This window comes from Parasteatoda tepidariorum, chromosome 7 (assembly GCF_982258835.1).
Source record: "Parasteatoda tepidariorum strain Cologne lab strain chromosome 7, Ptep-v5.0, whole genome shotgun sequence".
Classification (NCBI taxonomy): Eukaryota; Metazoa; Arthropoda; class Arachnida; order Araneae; family Theridiidae; genus Parasteatoda; species Parasteatoda tepidariorum.
In genome coordinates this window covers 60,302,018-60,316,994 of record NC_141761.1, presented here as the reverse complement: position 1 = coordinate 60,316,994, position 14,977 = coordinate 60,302,018, and the positions used below count along the sequence as shown (strand labels likewise).

Here is a 14,977-nt window from a genome sequence, read left to right as displayed (position 1 = left end):
AGATCAATTAACGAACGCATCAGTTCCAACCATTACATCTTACTTTTCATTCCCGCGGGTTAATAACAGAAATTAAAATGAACTCTCTAATCATGGTTGTATTTGCCAGTAATTAACCAAATGGGGTTAAACTCGCCAACTCACATCGCTCTGAAACGCTTGCCAGGTTTCTCCTTTGGCACATAAATACGCTGGAAATGATTTGTATGCAACTCGGGTGGAACATCATCTAGGTTAGGATGTTGCTTTCAATTTGCCTCATCATGTATGTCAAGATCAATGTCTATTTTCGACAGATCATAGTGAGATATGTTATTAGACATATTTAATTATGAAAAGGATTGGTATAAATTTAAACGCAGAGGAATCACTTAGTATGTGCTACCTATATTTTTGGTTAAAATCTGATATCTATCTATATATTTATTTGATTGAATGTCTAAAGAAGGTTTTATATACACAGTCATTATAAAATAGGGCCCTTTTTTATGAAAATTTTCCAAAGTATAATCCCCTGAGGAACATATCATTTCAGAAAAGGGTTTACAATTTTATTTATATCTATTGCGATTGACTCATAAGACAGATTTTTAAGAATTTTAAATATTTTTCCATGGAGATATCTACATTTCCCCCCATCTAAATGGTAACATCACAGTAAAAACCAAAAAGTAGTTGAAACGATAATTTTTGCAAGAAAAGTGGCGACGCTAAGCAGATATGAGGAGAGCAAGATGTAACATGTAAATCGCTGTCCTCTGTTTTCGTAGTTCTTAGAACATCGTTAATTTCCTATTAATTTCGAACAGCAATAGTTTTTCCTTCTGAAAAATGTGTAATTTTGATCTATCTAAAGTTTCTTGACGTGAGAGTCACATTGCGATGAAAAAGGTTTTTCCATTTGAAAAACTCGAAATTCTGTCTCTGTAAATGTAACAAAAAAAACTGGATAATTGCTTTAACGCTAATTCTTAAGCACATATTTTACAATATCTGTATATGAAATATTTAATAATAATTTAATTTATTTCGTTCCATCAAACGGTATGCCTTATTAGCACAGTTATTTTATAATCAACTTGTATATCGCTCTTACTTTTTAACAGTTGATTTATAACATATGATATAATTTATTTAGTCGCTTACTCGCTTGCCTTCAAATATATAGTTTCCAATTTACTTTCTCTTATTTCCTTTTCAATCAATAAAAGTGAACCAAATTTGAAATAGATAAAATGGAGAGTTTGTTCCTGTGTTAGTGTCTCTTATAACTCTAGAACCATTAGAGATAGCATCCTTAAATTTAGACGCTAATTGAAAGGGGTAATTTTAGCCCTCGTTCATTTAAAAATCGCTACCGGTAAGAGTTAAAAATTCAAATTTGTTTAACTTTATTTTATTTTGTTTTATATCCGTCGTTGAACAGCAGACCCAATTTTGAGTTTAAGACTACCAATCTTCAATTCCGTAGCTTTGTAATTTTGAGCCCAATTCAGAAGAAAAGATAATTCCAGGACCAAGTATTGGGTAAAAGTTTGCCTTCGTGGTGACTTTTTGAGGGAACTAACACGCATTTACGTAAAAAGATAGGGAAACCTTGAAAACCTCTCACGGTTACTCTGACGGTTAGTCCCACGGTTAGTCTGGCAATGGGACTCTAACCTATGATCCGTCTACCACTGACGATATTTTAGGCTAGCTCAGTAGTTGGTGCGAACCGGGTGCGAAATTCGTATTGACTAGCCATCGCTGGGATTCGAAATCATTTCACATCATTGCGAAGTGAATGCTCGGTGCCCTAGGCCACCACGCCTCGTTTAACTTTTTTATTTATAGTCTTAGCATATGTCTTTCAGTTTAGAGAAGTATTTTTTGTGTTACTGATTTATAGATTTTTTACTTTTTATTTTCATCTCTTTCGCATTTTAATTTACAATGAATTAGCAATTTTTAATTCTGAATTAGCAACTTTTAAGGTTATAATACACAATTAAATTGCTTAAATAATAATAATTTTTAGATATTTATGCGGAATATTATTCTGGGGGAATTAACTGTAAAACCTGTTTTAGACATCATGTAATTTGAAAATTTAAAGTCAAACACACTCGTTTCGATATTTATTTCGAATAAGAAGTTCTAAGATTTTTATTACAGCTGAATACAGTTATCGTTGCAATCATCGAGTACAAAGGTAGATACAATTTGCAGTATCAGTCTATAAGCGCCATACTATTTAATCAGCTTCAGAGTCACATCACAATACTCATCCCTGCTTGAATTGTAAATGGCGATTCTTATCATCGCGTAATAAGAATTTAATGTTGTGTAGTGATTCGATAATCTGAATCATCACCTTAAAAAATGACTCAAATCACTTGATTCTGACCTGGAATTGGAGATAAATGAAATTTTGTGGGATTTGGTAAAATTTGTTCCATTACGAATCATTTATTAGAGAGGAAATTTATTAGTATGTTAAACTTGATACTAAGTCCGATAAATTTAATGCTGATAATAATTTTAAAAAAAAGTTTGATTTGAAGTCCAACCACGCAATCATTGCACCAAATTTGTAAATTTTGCTACTAGATTGCGTTTCCCGTAGAAATCGCGGTATGTGCAATCTAGAAAGCTAAATCATTATATTTGAGTCCCGCAGTGGACTGATCGTTAAGACACGGTTCCCAGGAGATCACCGAAGTCAAGCATCACTAGCTGCGGTCAGTGTGCCGGTGGGTGATCACTTGGATTATTCTGCGTAGGGACCGAGGGTGTGCGGTATTGGTCCTCGTTAAACTGTTCTACCGTAAAGTGCTCGACTTCGCGCGCACGTCGTCGGGCTACCGAAGTGGGGGTGCCATCCCCTCTGCAGAGGATCAAAATTGTGATGGTATGTCTTCGGATCATCCTCAGGGATGTTTCCCAGACCGTCGCCAATAGCCCATTGTGCAGCTCTAGTGCGACGTAAATTAACATCAACATTTTATTTGCAAGGATTCGCTTTTAAGGACATTTGGAAAGTTTATTTTTTTCATTAGTTTACGATAATACTATATATTTACTTATTTGCGTATTTTTGCCTTATAGGAAATCATTTTGTTTACTTTACGATAACAGAAATAAGTATTTACTTAAATTAGTTATTGCTATTTCTTTAATTTTAAAACGTTAGTGAAGTTTTTTCACTATTTTTTATAATAATCTTTTCCTATTTTTTTTAAAAATAATAATCTCTGTTTGTTTGCGTTGAGGTCGCAAACACAGTTCGATTTATGAAGGTAGGGCTACAGGCTGACCCCTGAAAGTTCTGCTAACCAATTATTATGACCAAATTCTTTTTATTCACAATTTTCTTAAAAGAAGTTCAAACATTACTTTGCAATTATAATAATAGCATATATTCATTTTGTTTACCTATTATTCCTTGTTCTGAAAGAAATGTTGAAAGATTTTTATATTTGTTTTCGATACTTGGTTTTATTTGATGTTTTTTGGTTTTAGTAAAGTTCAAAAGTTTCATCTGTTGTTTATGATATATTAATTTATAAATACCTCAGTAATTTATTTTATATAATAATTCTTACAAGCAACATATTATAAACTATATAAATAAATGGAATCTTAAACAAAGGAACATTTCTCAGGATATTTCTTTACGTGGTATAGTCCGGGAAAATTTAAAAGTATTAACTTTGCATGATTTTGATCCACTAGCCACTGAAAAAATTGTTCATAAATTAGTAATTTTTCCTTATTTTATTTTATTCTATTATCAGATTGCATTCCAAACATCGTAACAAGTGGAACCTACGATACTTATCATACCTGTTCTCACTTATCACTGTCAAAAGATTAAAATTTCGTAAAAGAACATAAATTTGTAAACTCCTTCAGTGGACATATTATAAAAGGTATGAACAATCAATTAACATTTATCTATTATCAAAATCTATGAGTGAGCATTTAGACTCCAGTATTGTCGTCAAGATGTGTGATTACGTGTTGCGTGTGTACTTGTCAGTGGGCGTTGGCCCCTATTTCGTTCTTAAAGGGCGTTGCTAAAAAAGATGACTGAAATTTGCTCAACTAAAGGTCTCCCAACATCCTTGATAACCTATTTATATTTAGAGCTACTAATTTTATAAAGGGCTTCTCACAACATTTGTCATATCCTTTGGTTTTGAGAAAAAAACATATCGCATTACAGTCTTAATGAAAACTCTTTCTTATTTATCTTTTTATCTCCATTTTCTAAATATTGGGTTACTGTAAAAGTTTTATTTAGTCTTAAGAAAAGAGTAGATCACTTTACTATCGTAATGAAAATTCTTTCTTATTTATTTTCACCACTATTTTCCAAATGCGTGGTCGGATACTTTTGGTCTTAAGAAAAGATTGGATCATATTACAATCTTAATGAAAAAATTATCTTATTTATTAACTTATCAATGTTTTCCCTGTGTTAGGTTGCTATAAAAAATACTTTTGTCTTGAGAAAAAAGTGGATCACATCACAATAAAAAAAAAATACTTTCTTCTTCATCTCTTTTTATTTATTTTATTTTTTTTGTTATCACAGTACTATCACACTAAAAGAGTAGATCACACTACTATCTTAAGGAAAATTCTTTCTTATTTACTTTAATCGCCATTTTTCCTATATGAGATCGCCATAAAAGATACTTTGGATCTTAAGAAAAGATTGGATCACAATCTTAGTAAAAAAAATTTCTTATTAATTATTTTATCCCTGTTTTCCCAATGTTAAAAAATACTTTATTCTTCATCTCTTTTTATTTATTTTATTTTTTTATTATGTAGTTGGCATGAGAATTACTTTTGGTTTTAAGAAAAAGAGTGATTCACTATGCAATTTTTAAAAATTTCTTCTTACTTTTTTTCCCCTTCAAGACTGTTTACCCATGCTTTATTAAGTTACTATAAAAACCACGAGCAAAAACATGCTGGTTTTTCAAAAATAATGGATCGCATTATAATCTTAAAGAAAATTTTTCATATTTATCTTTTTATCACTACTTTTCCGAATGAATATAATATCTTATTTTTCCTTTCATCTGTTTTCTTCTTCCAAACCGTTATATTACAATAGTATCAGCTTACTTTTAAAAACACCGTACAAGGAAAGCATAAAATTCAATATTTAAACCAGAGCTGAGAGCAAAAAGTATTTTAATACATATTTCAACATAAGCAACAGATTATTTTAGAAACTGCTGCTGCAGATGCAGCTTTCACATTAAATACCTTTCATCTAACAATTAACTAATATTAATTGTAAAATGTAAGTTTCCTTTTGAGATAATAAATTTTCTATATCTTTAACTATCACATTTTTTAACTTTTAATTATTATAATCAAGTGACTATTTTTGCTCCAACAGAAATTTTGCAAATCTTTTTTCTTCTTAATTTTAAATTAAAATTTGTAATTAATTTCAAAATGAACTTTAAAAATCCAGTTCCGGTTACTAATATCTTTCAATACTATAAATTGGTAAAATATTTCCGCTATAAGTTGAACTTTTCCGCTACCGTTACGACAAACAAAAAACATATTGATCTCTCTCAATGTCAGAACATTAAGTTAGAAATGATGTTTTATGTAATTATTTATTACATAAATAACATTGTCATAAAACGTGCCAAAGTATGCCATTGTATCATTACAGAACAATAAAATAAAGAATGCTAATGTCTTAATAATTCAATCACTTTGTCTGACATATTATTGTTTGATAGTGTAATAAATTGTTACTATGTTTCGAAAATAATCACCAAGGCTTCCATGAAACAGATTTTTTCTCCATCTTTTTTTCATATTTAATGGCGTACTTCAAAGATTTTGTTTTCACTTAAGAAATTTTCTTTAAGAGGAATATTTTTTGAAGAGCTTTTCATTAAATCTAGCCTCTTGAGAAATATTAATTATTTTGAAGTGGCATCAGAATTTTTGTAGATACTTATTTTTGCTTCTCGAAAGAAATGTTTTTATTGAATTAGTTTTGAATAATTAGTTGATGCTCTTGAAGTAAGATGTATTTTATAAGTTTCGTGCAATGTCATAGTAAAAGTTTTAAATAATATTTTCCCTCAATTAACTTACATAATTTCTAAAGATTATACATAAATTTGCATTATCAAGTTTATTTTAATGAAATCCTTCGAAATAAAATGATAAGAAGGAATCGATTTTATCTAAGTCTTATTTATTTATATTGTTTGATCTCAAATATTTAAAATATTCATACAAGTAAAAAAACAAAAAGTGTTTTAGTTAATTTAAAATTAATAAAAAATCTCAAAACGTCACTTATTTTTCTAGTTTTTTGTTTGACTTCTATTTATTTCAAACGCAGCACATTAATTTACTAAACGTAACTTACAATAAAAATTATTTCAAGTTTTTTTCACCTAAAAAGTAGTATTTATGAAATATATATCTATGAGCTGTGATAAAATATATTGCAATTCATAATGCCTTACATAAACACACCCTTATCTATGAATTGCAAGTGAAAGAAATTATTAGGTTTTAAACTTTAGTATCAATTCAAGAAACCTTCTCTCCCTTTTTTAGAAAATAATAAAAAAATAATCAACATGTTCTCATTATTATATTGCTAATTAAAATTGTATTATCCTAATGTTAAATATTCGAATGCAACTCTACATTTACTTTTTCCTTCTTCGGTAAACTAAATAATTATTTATTTTGAATCCAGTTTTTCATTTTAAATTTATTGTTTCTGTAGATGGTAACTTTGCCGTTAATAATATAGTTTATTGAATATATAGTAAAGCTCAAAAAGTAGAATTAGAATAATTTTTATGACGTCACATAATTTTTTATAAAAATAAACAAGGAATAGTTCGAAGTTTAGTACGAAAATTCGTTTTCGTGGAATGCAATTTTTAGTTCTAAACTGAAAATTATTAAAGCATGAAGAGACCTTTTTTATGAAACCAAATATAGCATATCAGACAGTTTCTAAACATGACGCACTTAATATATACAGGGTGTTAAAAAGTATAGAAACGGTCAAATGTCTCGAAACATATGCATCGGATCGAAAAAAAATACACGCATTAAATATTCTTTAAAAGCTAACTCAATGATATTGAACTCGATTTTTTGAACTCCTGGGGTTGGTTGGCGGCCACTTTGAAATTTTAAATATGAAACCATTCTTTTATTGCTTGGTCAGAATTTCTTCAGTCCCAGAATCGAATTAAAGGTAATTAAATTTAGTATATTGTCCTGAACATTATACATTTATAAACAGAGTACTACAACAATAATAGTCCCGCAGTGGGCTGATCGTTAAGATACTTTTCCCAGCAGATCACCGAAGTATCACCGGCTGCGGTCAGTGTGCAGGTGGGTGACCACTTGGATGAGTCTGCATAGGGACCGAGGGTGCGCGATTTTGGTCCTCGATAAACTGTTCTACAGTAAAGTGCTCGATTTCGGGAGCAGGTCACCAGGCTACCGAAGCCGGGGTGCTATCCCCTCTGCAGAGGATCGAAATTGTGATGGCATGTCTTCGGATCATTCTCAGGGATGTTTCCCAGACATTCGCCAATTGCCCGTTGTGCAGCTCTAGTGTGAGTAAATGAACAACAACAACAGTAATAATCATCTAAATACTTCCGCATAACTTTGTAGAGTATAATTTTATAATTGAAAATAAAATTAATATAAACCTTTCCTTTTCCTGTTGAAAAGATCGAAAAAAAATTAAAAGCCAAAATTTCACAACTTGTGAAATGTCTTCTTTGAAATAAACTGAAACCATCGTTCAAGCTTACAAATATTACTAAACCTATTTTATTTCTCTATTCATGAATAGATAGATAGATAGATATATAGATATACACAATGTTAAAAGAATGTCAAGAAAATACATTTAAGAACGAGAATTAGTCACCAAGAACAAAAAATTATTTCTAAAGGTCCAATTTTCTCTTTATTTTTAAAAGTACATTTTCAACTTTTCACGAAGTCTAGCAATTACTGACTTCAAGTCCGAAAGCAGCATTCAACCGAAACTATTGAACAAACACTTAGAAGTATTTTCTTTTCACAGATTTTAAAGTATTGTTATTTTACCCCGAGGCTTGAAGTCAGCTTCTTCTTTTGAATAGCAGCATTATCTTTTCCGTGTTTGAAATCACGCTGAATTCCAATCTTTTCAGCAAGAAAAAAGGTTTCAAAGTGAAAAGTTCCTAGATTAATTTTGATAAATAAAGTTTAAATTCTTACCTTAAGAATGTGACCTTTAGTGTTTTGCAGCAAAATATCATTTTTCTATTTCATTCGTTTTCTTTTCTCAATAGATTAAGTTCTTTAAAAAGAATCTGCCTTTTTCGCGGAGTTAAGGAAATATATGCCTTTTGAGATTTCATTTACAAGGTATCTTTCACAAAAGCTATATTTCTTAATTTTCCTATTTTTTAAAGGTATGACGCGAACAAATGAAAGGTTGTTATAAATATTTAAGAGGTTTGTATAGCGACTTCATACTGTTATATAAACTTATTTATTTATGTTTAAAAGAAATTTAAGGAAAATAAAACACTGAGAATCACTGCAAACTTTGCGTGTAATAAACGTATAATTACATGTGATGATACGAATTTCAAGAGGCTAGGTGAAATATATATTAAGAGATCACGTAAATATAATATTATGTATAAAAAACTAACTAACTCAGTGGCGCGACAGCCCATTAAGAGGGCCAAGGCCGACTGTGCCCATCTCAGTTTTCTTGACCTTGGGCTCTGGGGTGCAGGAGCATATGTTCCGGTCAGGTGGTCAGCCGAACGCGGAACCCCCAGTGTTAGTTCCCAAGCATGCTTGGTACTCATTTTATCGACCCACTGAAGGGATGAAAGGCTGAGTCGGCCTTGCCCGGCCCAAGGATCGAACCAAGGACCTGTGGCACGACAGCGCGAAGCGCTACCGCTCAGCCACCGGGCGTCAATATTATGTATAATCATATGAATTATTTAAAATCACTGTCATTGGATTGGATAAAATATGTACCATATTGTATAAATATATATGATATAAAGAAATTATCCGATATAATGGAGAAAGTATATTATACTTGAGGCACATAGTTATAACCCAAGCATTGCAAAGCACCTATGCCGATTTTTAGAGTTCCAACGTTTAATACCTATGATTTTGCTGGCTGTCAGGTTCGAACTTATTACCTCCAGTGGTGTGGGTGACGCCTTAACTGTCTGCTTCACCGGTGAGCTTACATCAGACACATGAATATCAGCCATTAAGTCAACAAAATATCATATATCATTTTATTTGTGTTTACGCATGTATATCATACATTGTGTCTAATAAATGTCCTGAAGCTGATCCTGTGCCCTGAAATATAGATATCATTTATCATTTCATATGTATATTGCTCAAATATAAACTTCATTTGTTATTGTAGATGCGTAAACTTTAAGGTTAATGACTCAAATACTCACGTTTTCTGTGCCACTTAAGCACTTACATCAGACGCATGAATATCAGCCCTCATGTAAAATGAACATAATATATAATTTTATATCTGTTTACGCATGTATATGATAAACTGCTGTTTGTAGAAAATGCAACACCATGAAAGAATCATCAGAATCAAATGAAATTTAATGCAGAAACGACTTGTACTGATACAAATAAATGATGAAATTTTCAAAACAAAAGAAACAAATTAAGCATCCGAAATCAGTATTTGGTGCAGCCACCACGCGCTGCAATAAATGCTGCTATACGACGTGGCATGGAGTCAAACAGATGTTGAATATCTGCTTGAGGAAGAGAATTCCATATCGCTTGTATGCGCAACCAAAGTTCGTCTTTGGAAACTGCAGGACGCGGATCACGAGTGAGACGCCGACCAACCATATCCCACACGTGCTCAATAGGCGACATATCCGGCGAATAAGCAGGCCAAGGAAGAAGTTGCATGCGTTGTGCTGAACAGAAGTCTCTAACAGTCCGCGCAACATGTGGGCGTGCATTATCCTGCTGAAAGATAGCTCCAGGGATGCCTTGAAGGAAAGGAACGACTTCGGGCTGTAGCACTTCACGGACGTATCTGTTGCTATTGAGATTACCCTCAATTCGTATCAAATTGGATCGTTCATGATACGAAATCGCACCCCAGACCATAACTCCGGGTGTTCGACCACTATGTCGTTCAATAATACACTCAGGAAGGCAGCGTTGACCGGCATAACGTCTAACACGAACACGGCCATCATGGGTCCACAAATTGAAGCGTGATTCATCTGAAAAGACAACTTGGTGCCAATCAGCTCGCCAGTCTCTGTGCTCAAGAGCCCACTACCGACGCAGCCGTCGATGATCCGCCGTGAGGGGAATCCTGTATAATGGCACCCTTGCACGCAATCCACGGCGCAGCAGACGACGACGAATTGACGAAGCCGACAATTGTACACCTGTAGCAGTAGACCAATGTGCTGCCAGCTGCCTGGAGGAAGCTGTGCGATCATTCACCGCCATGCGGAGCAGGTGTCGATCATCGCGCTCTGACGTCACCTTCTGTCGTCCAGTGCCTGTTTTTCGAGTTGTTCGGTGCTCGTCGGTCCACTGCTTCCAAACTCGCATCACTGTGGAACTGTTCCGCTGCATACGAGCTGCTATTGCGCGATAGGAAAATCCTCCTTCTCGAAGGCCGATTATCCTCCCTCGTTCAAACTCCGTAAGTTGCTTGAATTTCTTATTCTTCCGTCGTGGAGGCATACTCAGGTCTCACTAAACGTTTGCCACTAACAAATAATCATAGACTATTTTCAACGTCCCGCTACAGCACTTTATTTATACGCTTTCAGCATCAATTCAGAGGGCGCTGCGCGCGCCACGCACGCGCGATGGCTCTGAAACTTTATTAATTTGCATAATATCCTATAATTGACATTTGCTGCGAATTTCATTTGATTCTGATGATTCCTTCATGGTGTTGCATTTTCTACAAACAGCAGTTTACATCATGCATATGATGCATCATATCTAGGGCCGAGATAGCCTGGTTGGTAGGGTTTTGGGAGTTATGTCCAAGATGTCGTAGGTTTGATCCCCGCTGGCTGAAGACTCCGACGTAAATAGTGACTGGTGCAAGTTGAATCTGCTGGGTTACAAAGTCCCCAGAGTTTCCATTACAAATCAATACCTCTTGGTGTATTGATTTGGAGATTGGTCGTTTCCTGGTTCAGCATCATATGTAATAAATTTCCTGCATCGCATCTTTTATTCTGTAATATAGCTATCATATCCTATTTCATGTGTACACTGTGCAAATATAATATTAATTTATTATTAAAAATGTATAAAGTTAAATACTCAAATTCATTAAAATGTCACTTTAGACCCTTTCATCTACTCAGCTCTTCAATTATAGTTTGATACTCTTCAATTAAAAGTTTAGCCCTTCCTCCAAATTTCTTAAAGGGCACTTATGCACGATTTTCTAAGAACATGCATACTTAAAACGAGTTCTGAAAATTCTACAGAATGATAGATTATCTTGTATTCTAATCAATAATGAAGCACTATTAAAGTAGCTCTAAAAGAGTGACAAACTTGAATTTGTTGAGTCTTTCAAAATTAATTTTCTAAAAAAATGTAAAATCGCAATAAAACTGTCGTGATTTTAATATGAATGTTTCGAATCAGACAACAAAAATGAATGATGTATAATATTTCGACTTTAATATCTGATTAAAGAACTGGAGAATTATAAATTAGCAAATACAAGGATATGTATTTATGAAAATTATAGGAAAGCTTTACTGGTTAAGGAAACATTCTTAAATGCAATTTGAATCAAAATATGCATTCCATCTTATAAATTATGCATAGCAACTGTTTCTGCATTCATTTGAATGAATAAATTGAAGTTTATTTCATTAAATATTTTTAGTTAATAAGTAAAGAAATCTCAAGATTCGTTTATATTTGTTTTATGCATATTCAAATTAATAATAATTTATTGAAATGCATTTCTCCGATTCATTATGTTTGTTTTGAGATACTATTTATAGTTTAATTTAAATAAATATGATTAAAATGGTTTTGCAGTTAACTATATTATTTTGAACAAAGCTGTTTAAACACAATAAATTCTGACAAAAATTAAATAGTTTCCTCAATAATTTCCTCAATTAACTTATTGACGATGAAAGCTTACTAACAGACTTAATCTTTTGATTTGAATTGCAAGACAACCCCCAAAAATTACTTGTTACAATATAATTTATTCCAAAGAACAATTTGTAACATCAATGAGTTATAATTTACGAAACCTTCGGATTTGAATGTAGGAAGTTCCCACCAGAATTAGATTCAAGCTCAAATAAAGTATATATTAGATCAAATTTTAAATTTGGAATTTCTAGAGATTTACATAACTTTTGGAAACAAATGTTTTTAAAAACTTGCCTAAAACGAGCGAGATTTGTACAGGCGAGATTTGCTGTGTAGAATTTATTATTAAGGGAGCTTCAAAATTTCCGAATTCCTTAAAAATTCTTCTTTTTTATGGATGAAGTTGAAATTCAAGCTGAAGAAAAATATTTGATGTGAAATTTATTCCAATAGAATTGAAAACGAATTCTGTGTTGACACAGTAAAAAAAATCAGGATCTATTAATTGAATAGTATATTGTTTTGATGTTGCGTTCGGTTAACCAACAAGAAACAAAAATGTTTGCAAAGCGAGCTGAATCTCCGAAAATAAGATTCTCCAAAATATTTTACACTGTATTTATGATTTATTATATTAATAAGAACGACAGAAACTCATAAATCAACAAATTACGAGGTACAATTACTGTAAAGGATTCATTGCATGGAGTGAAATGAAAATTAAAACATTAGGTATGATAGCTACAAATTTAATTAAATAATTGTCAGTCGAATTACGTTCAACTAATGGATTGAGAAAAAAAAATTCTGATTTCTGTTTTTGATTTTTTTATATATTTGATACATATATATGTATAATTTAAATTATTATTATTTTAACTTTGAACTACGTCAAGGAAATGGTTTCTAATTCAATTGTTTTTTTTTTCTTTCAGATTGTTCTTTTGTTTATAATTCCTCAAACAGACGATAAGCATGAATCAAGCTTTTGCTTCCTGACGTAGAAAATATCAATATTCATTGATTAAGCAGGTAATATTTATAATATAATTTAAAATATGTTGTTTGATTAGAAATATTGATTGAAATCTTTATTTGGAAACATAAATTTTACCATGGTATTTCGGCTTTGCTTTTAAGAAAACTAAAGCAGTAAAAAAAATTTATTCTTTGAAAGGAATTTCAGTGTATCAAATTCAATTTAAAGTATCAGATTATTTAATAACTAATCAAAGTATTATAAACTTTTTTTATCAAACATACTTTACTTCTCTTAGAAGAAAAAAAGTTTTCTTTGGATCACTAAAACATTAAAAATAAATGCTTTAAAGATAATGTCTGTCATGTTTCTTAAAAAATAAAAATCGGCTGCCATTTATTAAATTAATTATCATCTGAATGTCCAAAAAATTTTAACATAACAAAATAAGTCTTCAAGAAATTGCTTCCTAAAATATTATCATTTTCATTTAAAATAAACAACTAGGTTCTGTTGCAAAATACCAATATTTGCAATAACATTCCACAAATTTGTAGGTACTGGAATTATTTATAAAAAAGAATTATTCACCATAATAATTGCTCATTACTAGCATAAAGACATTTTAAAGTAAATAAAAAAAATCGATAGTAATTAAAACAAAGTAAATTAAAATTATTTCGGCAATACAATGCAACAAACAATAAGAAAAAAACGCGTTTGTAGAGAACATTTCTCAAAGGCTATTTTTTTACGTTATTTGAGGTCAAGGCTTACATAGTCACTGCTGGCACACGAGAGCTTGACATCACCGCATAATTTGTTAATGAAATGCAGGAATTGAAGATTGCGTCAGAAACAGGTAAGTATTCTCTTGAAATACTGAGATCATCAGCTGATCTAATTGTTTCCTTCACGCCACTAGAGGTCACTTTTAGACGATGATAACGCTTATTTTTATTCGTCGATTTCGAAGTAGCAACAAAATTGCAGAGTATCTAATGAAAGTGTAAATATTTCGTAACGTATCGGTAAATATCGAAACTAACAGACCATAACTCTTTTTTTCTTAAAAAAAAGGGACTAAAAATAATCATGAAGGACAGATATTACAAACATTTTCTCTCAAGCAAGCCATAAATATTGCAGTGAAAAGTTGTGCAAAAATGTTGTCATCAATCAAAAACTTTTAAATTTTTTTAAGCATAAGTATGCTCCTATGCCTTTACGGGGGGTGCAAAAAATTGCCTAACTGTTATCGAGTCCAGTGATGTTTAATTAACTGCAATAAGTTTCTACTGGTAGCCTTGCATCAGAAAGGTTCTGGGTTCGAATCCCGGGCATGGCATAGATGTTCTTCCGTTCTCTGTACTATCTGTGGGAACAACTGTGGCCCACCTAATATGGCTTCCCTGAAAAAATAGCCAACAAATCTGTCCTTTTGATGTCTGTATGATGAAAGGTCATTCCCCAGGCGGGCATTGGAAAATGAAAGTTTCTACTGGTATTGTAGTAATAATTATCTAATATACTATTATAAATTTTGTTGTAATAGATTTTTTACGGCTTCCCACTGTTGAATTGTACCATAAGTACTTATTACTGAAACTTTTGGAGGTTAATGGTAATAATTTGAATGAAGGAAACAGGCAAAAAGTAACAAGCCGTAAGAATTAAGAACACGAAAAAAAGGGGGGGGGAGGTGCATGTATCAATATTAAATAAATAGCATTTTGGTCAATTAGTTGAATAGTAACATTTACAACAAAATTTTTAAATGAAAAAAATACAGGCAAG

General features: G+C 31.9%; 1 protein-coding gene across 2 annotated transcripts in view; it reads left to right on the top strand.

The window, feature by feature from the left end:
* LOC107448788 (uncharacterized) overlaps positions 1-14,977 on the top strand; it is a 153,670-nt gene that overhangs the window by 92,728 nt on the left and 45,965 nt on the right. For both annotated transcript variants that reach the window (XM_071183393.2, XM_016064123.4), the window contains exon 3: positions 13,137-13,233. The gene's annotated coding sequence lies outside the window, so the exon portion shown is untranslated. The remainder of the gene's footprint in view (positions 1-13,136; positions 13,234-14,977) is intronic.